Here is an 8,772-nt window from a genome sequence, read left to right as displayed (position 1 = left end):
CAGAAGGCTGCTTGTGAGTTCTGCAGGCAATTCACTTGTGGAATTGTGCCTGTACTCAGGGCCCCCGTGCCGCTCTGCACAGACACGGAGAATCAGGAGTCCTTCTCCCTCGCAGAGCCTTGCTCAGGAAACAACAGCCCCAGATCACAACATGTCGAGAGGAGTGACGGACGCAGTGGTTTAAGGTGCGAGTGGCAAGATACCAACAGACCATGTCTCTAACCTGCAGTCGCTGGGTGTGGCCCTGCCGGGAAGCTTCACCGTGAACCTGGAGCAGCCCCTTCCCTCTGCACTCCTCACGTTGCCGAAGGTTGCAGTCTATTCATATCCCCGCACACCGCTGCCCACATGTGTGTGGGAAGTGTTTACACAGCCAAGCCGAGCTGGAGAGTTGGAGCAATGAGCATTCTCCAGCAGAGTTGTGTGGGTGTACACAATGACAGGCCTGGTTTCAAAGCACACTGCAAGGGGCGAGGGAATCTTCATACTCGGTAACTCAGCATTGCACACAGCAGCCCGCCTGGCCCAGAGGGAAGTGAGCTAACAGCCTCAGCCTCACCGTGACAACCTCAGGGCCCGGGGAGTCTCCAACTCATTGATTCCAACAGAGACAGAGTCCAACAAGGGCCTCACACTGGCCCCGAGTTCTGAGCTGTCTCCCCGGGCCCCAATCCCTGAACTGTCTCCTCGGGCCCTGGGCCCTGAGCTGTCTCCCCGAGCCCTGAGCTGTCTCCTCGGGCCCTGGGCCCTGAGCTGTCTCCCCGAGCCCTGAGTTGTCTCCTCGGGCCCTGGGCCCTGAGCTGTCTTCCTGAGCCATGAGCTGTCTCCCTGGGCCCCGAGCCCTGAGCTGTCTCCCCGGGCCCCAAGCCCTGAGCTATCTCCTCGGGCCCTGGGTCCTGAGCTGTCTCACCGAGCCCTGAGCTGTCTCCCTGGGCCCCGAGCCCTGAGCTGTCTCCCCGAGCCCTGAGCTGTCTCCCCGAGCCATGAGCTGTCTACCCGAGCCCTGAGCTGTCTCCCTGGGCCCCGAGCCCTGAGCTGTCTCCCTGAGCCCTGAGCTGTCTCCCCGAGCCCTGAGCTGTCTCCCCGGGCCCTGAGCTGTCTTCCCGGGCAATGAGCCCTGAGCTGTCTCCCCGAGCCCTGAGCTGTCTCCCCGGGCCCTGGGCCCTGAGCTGTCTCCCCGAGCCCTGAGCTGCCTCCCCGGGCCCTGGTCCATGAGCTGCCACCCCGAGCCCTGAGCTGTCTCCCCAAGCCCTGGGCCCTGAGCCCTGAGCCTCAAGCCCTGAGCTCTCTCCCTGGGCCCTGAGCCCCGAGTCCTGAGCCCTGAGCTGTCTCCCTGGGCCCAGAGCCCTGAGTTGAGGCCCCGGGCCCGACACACTGATGAGACTGCTGAAATTCTCTATGTGCTGCTTTGTGTGATGCTCAGGCCCTCGGGCGACAGCTCAGAGCCGGGTGGAGACAGCTCAGGGCTTGGGGCCCGGGGAGTCAGCTCAGAGGCCGTGGAGACAGCTCGTGGCTAGGGGCCCGGGAGACAGCTCACGGCCTGGGGCCCAGGGAGACAGCTCATGGTCTGGGGCCCAGGGAGACAGCTCGGGGCTCGGGGCCCGGGGAGACAGCTCGGGGCTCGGGATCTGGAGAGTCAGTTCGGGGTTCGGGGCTCAGGGCCTAGGGCCAAGGGAGACAGGGCTCAGGGCTCGGGGAGACAGCTCGGTGTCTGGGGAGTCAGCTCGGGGCCCGGGGAGGCAGCTCAGGGCTCCGGGCCCAGGGAGTCAGCTCGAAGCCCAGGGCCCGGGGAGACAGCTCAGGGCCCAGGGCCCGTGAAGACAGCTCAGGGCTCAGGGCCCAGGGAGTCAGCTCAAAGCCCAAGGCCCGGGGATACAGCTCAGGGCCTTGGGAGTCAGCTTGGGGCCCGGGGAGTCAGCTCAAGGCCCGGGGAAACAGCTCAGGGCCCGGGGAAACAGCTCAGGGCTCAGGGCCCAGGGAGTCAGCTCGAAGCCCAGGGCCCGGGAAGACGGCTCAGGGCCCGGGGAGACAGCTCAGGGCCCGGGGAGACCGATTGAAGGCCGATAAATCCTCAGGACCTGATGGTCTGCATCCCAGAGTACTTAAGGAGGTGGCCTTGGAAATAGCGGATGCATTGACAGTCATTTTCCAACATTCCATTGACTCTGGATCAGTTCCTATGGAGTGGAGGGTAGCCAATGTAACCCCACTTTTTAAAAAAGGAGGGAGAGAGAAAACAGAGAATTATATACCGGTCAGCCTGACCTCAGTAGTGGGTAAAATGATGGAATCAATTATTAAGGATGTCATAGCAGCGCATTTGGAAAGAGGTCCAAGTCAGCATGGATTTGTGAAGGGGAAATCATGCTTGACAAATCTTCTGGAATTTTTTGAGGATGTTTCCAGTAGAGTGGACAAGGGAGAACCAGTTGATGTGGTGTATTTGGACTTTCAGAAGGCTTTCGACAAGGTCCCACACAAGAGATTTATGTGCAAAGTTAAAGCACATGGGATTGGGGGTAGTGTGCTGACGTGGATTGAGAATTGTTTGTCAGACAGGAAGCAAAGAGTAGGAGTAAATGGGTACTTTTCAGAATGGCAGGCAGTGACTAGTGGGGTACCGCAAGGTTCTGTGCTGGGGCCTCAGCTGTTTACATTGTACATTAATGATTTAGACGAGGGGATTAAATGTAGTATCTCCAAATTTGCGGATGACACTAAGTTGGGTGGCAGTGTGAGCTGCGAGGAGGATGCTATGAGGCTGCAGAGTGACTTGGATAGGTTAGGTGAGTGGGCAAATGCATGGCAGATGAAGTATAATGTGGATAAATGTGAGGTTATCCACTTTGGTGGTAAAAATAGAGAGGCAGACTATTATCTGAATGGTGACAGATTAGGAAAAGGGGAGGTGCAACGAGACCAGGGTGACATGGTACATCAGTCATTGAAGGTTGGCATGCAGGTCCAGCAGGCGGTTAAGAAAGCAAATGGCATATTGACCTTCATAGCGAGGGGATTTGAGTACAGGGGCAGGGAGGTGTTGCTACAGTTGTACAGGGCCTTGGTGAGGCCACACCTGGAGTATTGTGAACAGTTTTGGTCTCCTAACTTGAGGAAGGACATTCTTGCTATTGGGGGAGTACAGCGAAGGTCCGCCAGACTGATTCCCGGGATGGTGGGACTGACATATCAAGAAAGACTGGATCAACTGGGCTTGTATTCACTGGAGTTCAGAAGAATGAGAGGGGATCTCATTGAAACATTTAAAATTCTGACGGGTTTAGACAGGTTAGATGCAGGAAGAATGTTCCCAATGTTGGGGAAGTCCAGAACCAGGGGTCACAGTCGAAGGATAAGGGGTAAGCCATTTAGGACAGAGATGAGGAGAAACTTCTTCACCCAGAGAGTGATGAACCTGTGGAATTCTCTACCCACAGAAAGTTGTTGAGGCCAATTCACTAAATATATTCAAAAAGGAGTTCGATGTATTCCTTACTACTAGGGGGATCAAGGGGTATGGCGAGAAAGCAGGAATGGGGTACAGAAGCTGCATGATCAGACATGATCATATTGAATGGTGGTGCAGGCTCGAAGGGCCGAATGGCCTGCTCCTGCACCTATTTTCTATGTTTCTATGAGACAGCTCAGGTCCCGGGGCCCGGGGAGACAGCTCGGGGCTCGGTGCCTGGGGAGACAGCTCAGGGCTCGGGGCCCGGGGAGACAGCTCAGGGCTCGGGGAGACAGCTCAGGGCCCGGGGCCTGTGGAGACAGCTCAGGGCCCGGGGCCCGGGGAAACAGCTTGGGGCTCGGGGCCCAGGGTGACAGCTCAGGGCCTGGGGAGTCAGGGCTCAGGGCTCAGGAAGTCAGCTCAGCTCCCGGGGAATCAGCTCAGGGCCTGGGGAAAGAGCTTGGGGCCCGGGAGAGAGCTCGGGGCCCAGGGAGAGAGCTCGGGGCCCGGGGAGACAGCTCTGGTCCCGGGGAGTCAGCACGGGGCCCGGGGATATAGCTCGGGGCCTGGGGAGACAACTCAGGGCCCGGGGATACAGCACAGGGCCTGGGAGACAGTTCAGGGCTCAGGGAGACAGCTCGGAGCCCGGGGAGGCAGCTTGGGGCTTGGGGCCCGGGGCCCGGGGAGTAAACTCGGGGCCTGGGGAGACAGACAGCTCAGGGCCCTGAGAGTCAGCTTGGGGCCCGGGGAGTCAGTTCGGGGCCCATAGAGTCAGCTCACGGCCCGGGGAAACAGCTCAGGGCTCAGGGCCCAGGGAGTCAGCTGAGGGCCTGGGACCCAGGGAGTCAGCTCAGGGCCTGGGACCCGGGGAGACAGCTCAGGGCCTGGGGAGTCAGCTCAGGGCCTGGGACCTGGGGAGACAGCTCAGGGCCCGGGGTGACAGCTTGGGGCCTGGGGAGTCAGCTCAGGGCCTGGGACCCAGGGAGTCAGCTCAGGGCCTGGGACCTGGGGAGTCAGCTCAGGGCCCGGGATGACAGCTTGGGGCCTGGGGCCCGGGGAGTCGGCTCAGGGCCCGGGACGACAGCTTGGGGCCTGGGGCCCGGGGAGACATCTCAGGACCCAGGGAGTCAGCTCAGGGCCCGGGGAGACAGCTGGGACCCAGAAAAATAGCTCGGGGCCCGGGGAGACAGCTCGGGGCCTGGGGAGACAGCTCGGGGTTCAGGGCTCAGGGCCCAGGGCCTGGGGAGACAGGGCTCAGGGCTCGGGGAGACAGCAAAGGGCTCGGGGAAACAGCTCGGGCCCAGGGAAACATTGCGGGGCCCGGGGAGACATCTCAGGGCCCAGGGAGACAGCTCGGGGTGCGGGGAGTCAACTCGGGGCCCGGGGAGACAGACAGCTCAGGGCCCTGAGAGTCAACTCGGGGCCCGGGGAGACAGACAGCTCAGGGCCCTGAGAGTCAGCTCGGGGCCCGGGGAGTCAGTTCGGGGCCCAGGGAAACAGCTCAGTGCTCAGGGCCGGTGGAGACAGCTCGGAGCCCGGGGCCTGGGGAAACAGCTCAGGGCCCAGGGTCCGAAGAGACAGCTCAGGGCCTGGGGTTCAAGGAGACAGATCGGAGCTCGTGGCCCGGGGAGTCAGATTAGTGTTCAGGGCCCGGGGAGACAGCTCAGGACTCGGGTCCTGTGTAGATAGCTCAGCACTCGGGAGACAACTCAGGTCCAGGGGAGACAGCACTGGGCTCAGGGAGACAGCTCGGGGCTCGGGGAGACTGCTCGGGGCCCTGGGAGACAGCTCGGAGCCCAGGGAGTCAACTTGGGGCCCGGGGAGACAGCTTGGGGCCCGGGGAGACAGCTCGGGGCCTGGGGCCCGGCGAGTCAGCTCAGCGTCCGGGGAATCAGCTCAGTGACCGGGGAGAGAGCTATGGGGCCCGGGGATAGAGCTCGGGGCCCGGGGAGACAGCTCGGTGCCCGGGGAGACACCTCGTGGCCCGGGGAGTCAGCTCGGGGCCTGGGGAGGCAGCTCGGGGCCCAGGGAGACTGCTCGGGGCCCTGGGAGACAGCTCGGAGCCCAGGGAGTCAACTTGGGGCCCGAGGAGACAGCTTGGGGCCCGGGGAGACAGCTCGGGGCCTGGGGAGACAGCTCGGGGTCTGGGACCCGGGGAGACAGCTCGGTGCTCGGGGAGTGAGCTCAGGACCCGGGTAGACAGCTTGGAGCCCCGGGGAGTCAGCACAGGGCCGGGGGCCCGGAGAAACAGCTTGGGGCTCGGGGCCCAGGGTGACAGCTCAGGGCCTGGGGAGTCAGGGCTCAGGGCTCAGGAAGTCAGCTCAGCTCCCGGGGAATCAGCTCAGGGCCTGGGGAAAGAGCTTGGGGCCCGGGAGAGAGCTCGGGGCCCAGGGAGAGAGCTCGGGGCCCGGGGAGACAGCTCTGGTCCCGGGGAGTCAGCACGGGGCCCGGGGATATAGCTCGGGGCCTGGGGAGACAACTCAGGGCCCGGGGATACAGCACAGGGCCTGGGAGACAGTTCAGGGCTCAGGGAGACAGCTCGGAGCCCGGGGAGGCAGCTTGGGGCTTGGGGCCCGTGGCCCGGGGAGTAAACTCGGGGCCTGGGGAGACAGACAGCTCAGGGCCCTGAGAGTCAGCTTGGGGCCCGGGGAGTCAGTTCGGGGCCCATAGAGTCAGCTCACGGCCCGGGGAAACAGCTCAGGGCTCAGGGCCCAGGGAGTCAGCTGAGTGCCTGGGACCCAGGGAGTCAGCTCAGGGCCTGGGACCCGGGGAGACAGCTCAGGGCCTGGGGAGTCAGCTCAGGGCCTGGGACCTGGGGAGACAGCTCAGGGCCCGGGGTGACAGCTTGGGGCCTGGGGAGTCAGCTCAGGGCCTGGGACCCAGGGAGTCAGCTCAGGGCCTGGGACCTGGGGAGTCAGCTCAGGGCCCGGGATGACAGCTTGGGGCCTGGGGCCCGGGGAGTCGGCTCAGGGCCCGGGACGACAGCTTGGGGCCTGGGGCCCGGGGAGACATCTCAGGACCCAGGGAGTCAGCTCAGGGCCCGGGGAGACAGCTGGGACCCAGAAAAATAGCTCGGGGCCCGGGGAGACAGCTCGGGGCCTGGGGAGACAGCTCGGGGTTCAGGGCTCAGGGCCCAGGGCCTGGGGAGACAGGGCTCAGGGCTCGGGGAGACAGCAAAGGGCTCGGGGAAACAGCTCGGGCCCAGGGAAACATTGCGGGGCCCGGGGAGACATCTCAGGGCCCAGGGAGACAGCTCGGGGTGCAGGGAGTCAACTCGGTGCCTGGGGAGACAGACAGCTCAGGGCCCTGAGAGAGAGCTCGGGGCCCAGGGAAACAGCTCGGGGTGCGAGGAGTCAACTCGGGGCCCGGGGAGACAGACAGCTCAGGGCCCTGAGAGTCAACTCGGGGCCCGGGGAGACAGACAGCTCAGGGCCCTGAGAGTCAGCTCGGGGCCCGGGGAGTCAGTTCGGGGCCCAGGGAAACAGCTCAGTGCTCAGGGCCGGTGGAGACAGCTCGGAGCCCGGGGCCTGGGGAAACAGCTCAGGGCCCAGCGTCCGAAGAGACAGCTCAGGGCCTGGGGTTCAAGGAGACAGATCGGGGCTCGTGGCCCGGGGAGTCAGATTAGTGTTCAGGGCCCGGGGAGACAGCTCAGGACTCGGGTCCTGTGTAGATAGCTCAGCACTCGGGAGACAACTCAGGTCCAGGGGAGACAGCACTGGGCTCAGGGAGACAGCTCGGGGCTCGGGGCCCGGGCAGACAGCACAGGGCCTGGGGCCCGGCGAGTCAGCTCAGCGCCCGGGGAATCAGCTCAGTGACCGGGGAGAGAGCTATGGGGCCCGGGGATAGAGCTCGGGGCCCGGGGAGACAGCTCGGTGCCCGGGGAGATACCTCGGGGCCCGGGGAGTCAGCTCGGGGCCTGGGGAGGCAGCTCGGGGCCCGGGGAGACTGCTCGGGGCCCTGGGAGACAGCTCGGAGCCCAGGGAGTCAACTTGGGGCCCGGGGAGACAGCTTGGGGCCCGGGGAGACAGCTCGGGGCCTGGGGAGACAGCTCGGGGTCTGGGACCCGGGGAGACAGCTCGGTGCTCGGGGAGTGAGCTCAGGACCCGGGTAGACAGCTTGGAGCCCCGGGAGTCAGCACAGGGCCGGGGGCCCAGGGAGACAGCTCGGGACCCGGTGAGACCGCTCAGGGTCTGGGGTTCAGCTCAGGGCCCGGGGAGACAGCTCAGGGCTCAGGGCCCAGGGAGACAGCTCAGGGCTCGGGGCCCGGGGAGAGAGCTCAGGGCTCGGGGAGACAGCTCAGGGCCCGGGGCCCGGAGAAACAGCTTGGGGCTCGGGGCCCGGGTGACAGCTCAGGGCTGGGAGTCAGGGCTCGGGGAGTCAGCTCAGCGCCCGGGGAATCAGCTCAGTGTCCGGGGAGAGAGCTCCGGGCCCGGGGAGAGAGCTCGGCGCCCGGGGAGACAGCTCAGGGCCCGGAGAGACACCTTGGGGCCCAGGTGACAGCACGGGTCCCGGGGAGATGGCACGGAGCCCGGGGAGTCAACTTGGGGCCCGTGGAGACAGCTTGGGGCCCGAGGAGACAGCTCAGGGCCTGGGGAGTCAGCTCGGCGCCCGGGGAGACAGCACGGGGCCTGGGGAGTCAGCTCGGCGTCCGGGGAGACAGCTCGGGTCCCGGGGAGACAGCTCAGTGCCCGGGGAGACAGCTCGGGGCTCGGGGAGACAGCTCGGGGCTCGTGGAGACAGCTCGGGGCCTGGGGAGTCAGCTCGGCGCCCGGGGAGACAGCTCGGGTCCCGAGGAGACAGCTCGGGGCTCGTGGAGACAGCCTGGGGCCCGGGGAGACAGCTCGGGGCCTGGGGAGTCAACTTGGCACCCGGGGAAACAGCTCAGGGCTCAGGGCCTGCGGAGACAGCTCGAGGCTCTGGACCCGGGGAGACAGCTCATGGCCTGGGGAGACAGCACAGGGCCCGGGGTTTGGGGAGACAGCTCGGGGCTCGGGGCCCGGGGAGTCAGATCAGTGTTCAGGGCCCGGTGAGACAGATCAGGGCTCGGGACCCGGGGCCTCAGCTCGGGGCTCAGGGCACGGGGAGTCATCTCAGGGCCTGGGGACAGGGAGACAGTTCGGGTCTCGGGGCCCAGGCAGACATCTCGGTGCTCGGGGTCCGTGGAGGCAGCTCAGTGCTCGGGGAGACAACTCAGGGCCCGGGGAATCAGCTCATGGCCCGGGGAGACAGCTCGGGACCCGGGGAGTCAACTCGGGGCCCGGGGAGACAGACAGCTCAGGGCCCATGGTGTCAGCTCGTGGCCCGGGGAAACAGCTCAGGGCTCA

The sequence above is a fragment of the Pristiophorus japonicus genome, chromosome 12, assembly GCF_044704955.1.
Source record: "Pristiophorus japonicus isolate sPriJap1 chromosome 12, sPriJap1.hap1, whole genome shotgun sequence".
Classification (NCBI taxonomy): Eukaryota; Metazoa; Chordata; class Chondrichthyes; family Pristiophoridae; genus Pristiophorus; species Pristiophorus japonicus.
The sequence above is the reverse complement of the archived record's forward strand: the minus strand, read 5'-3'. Positions refer to the sequence as shown.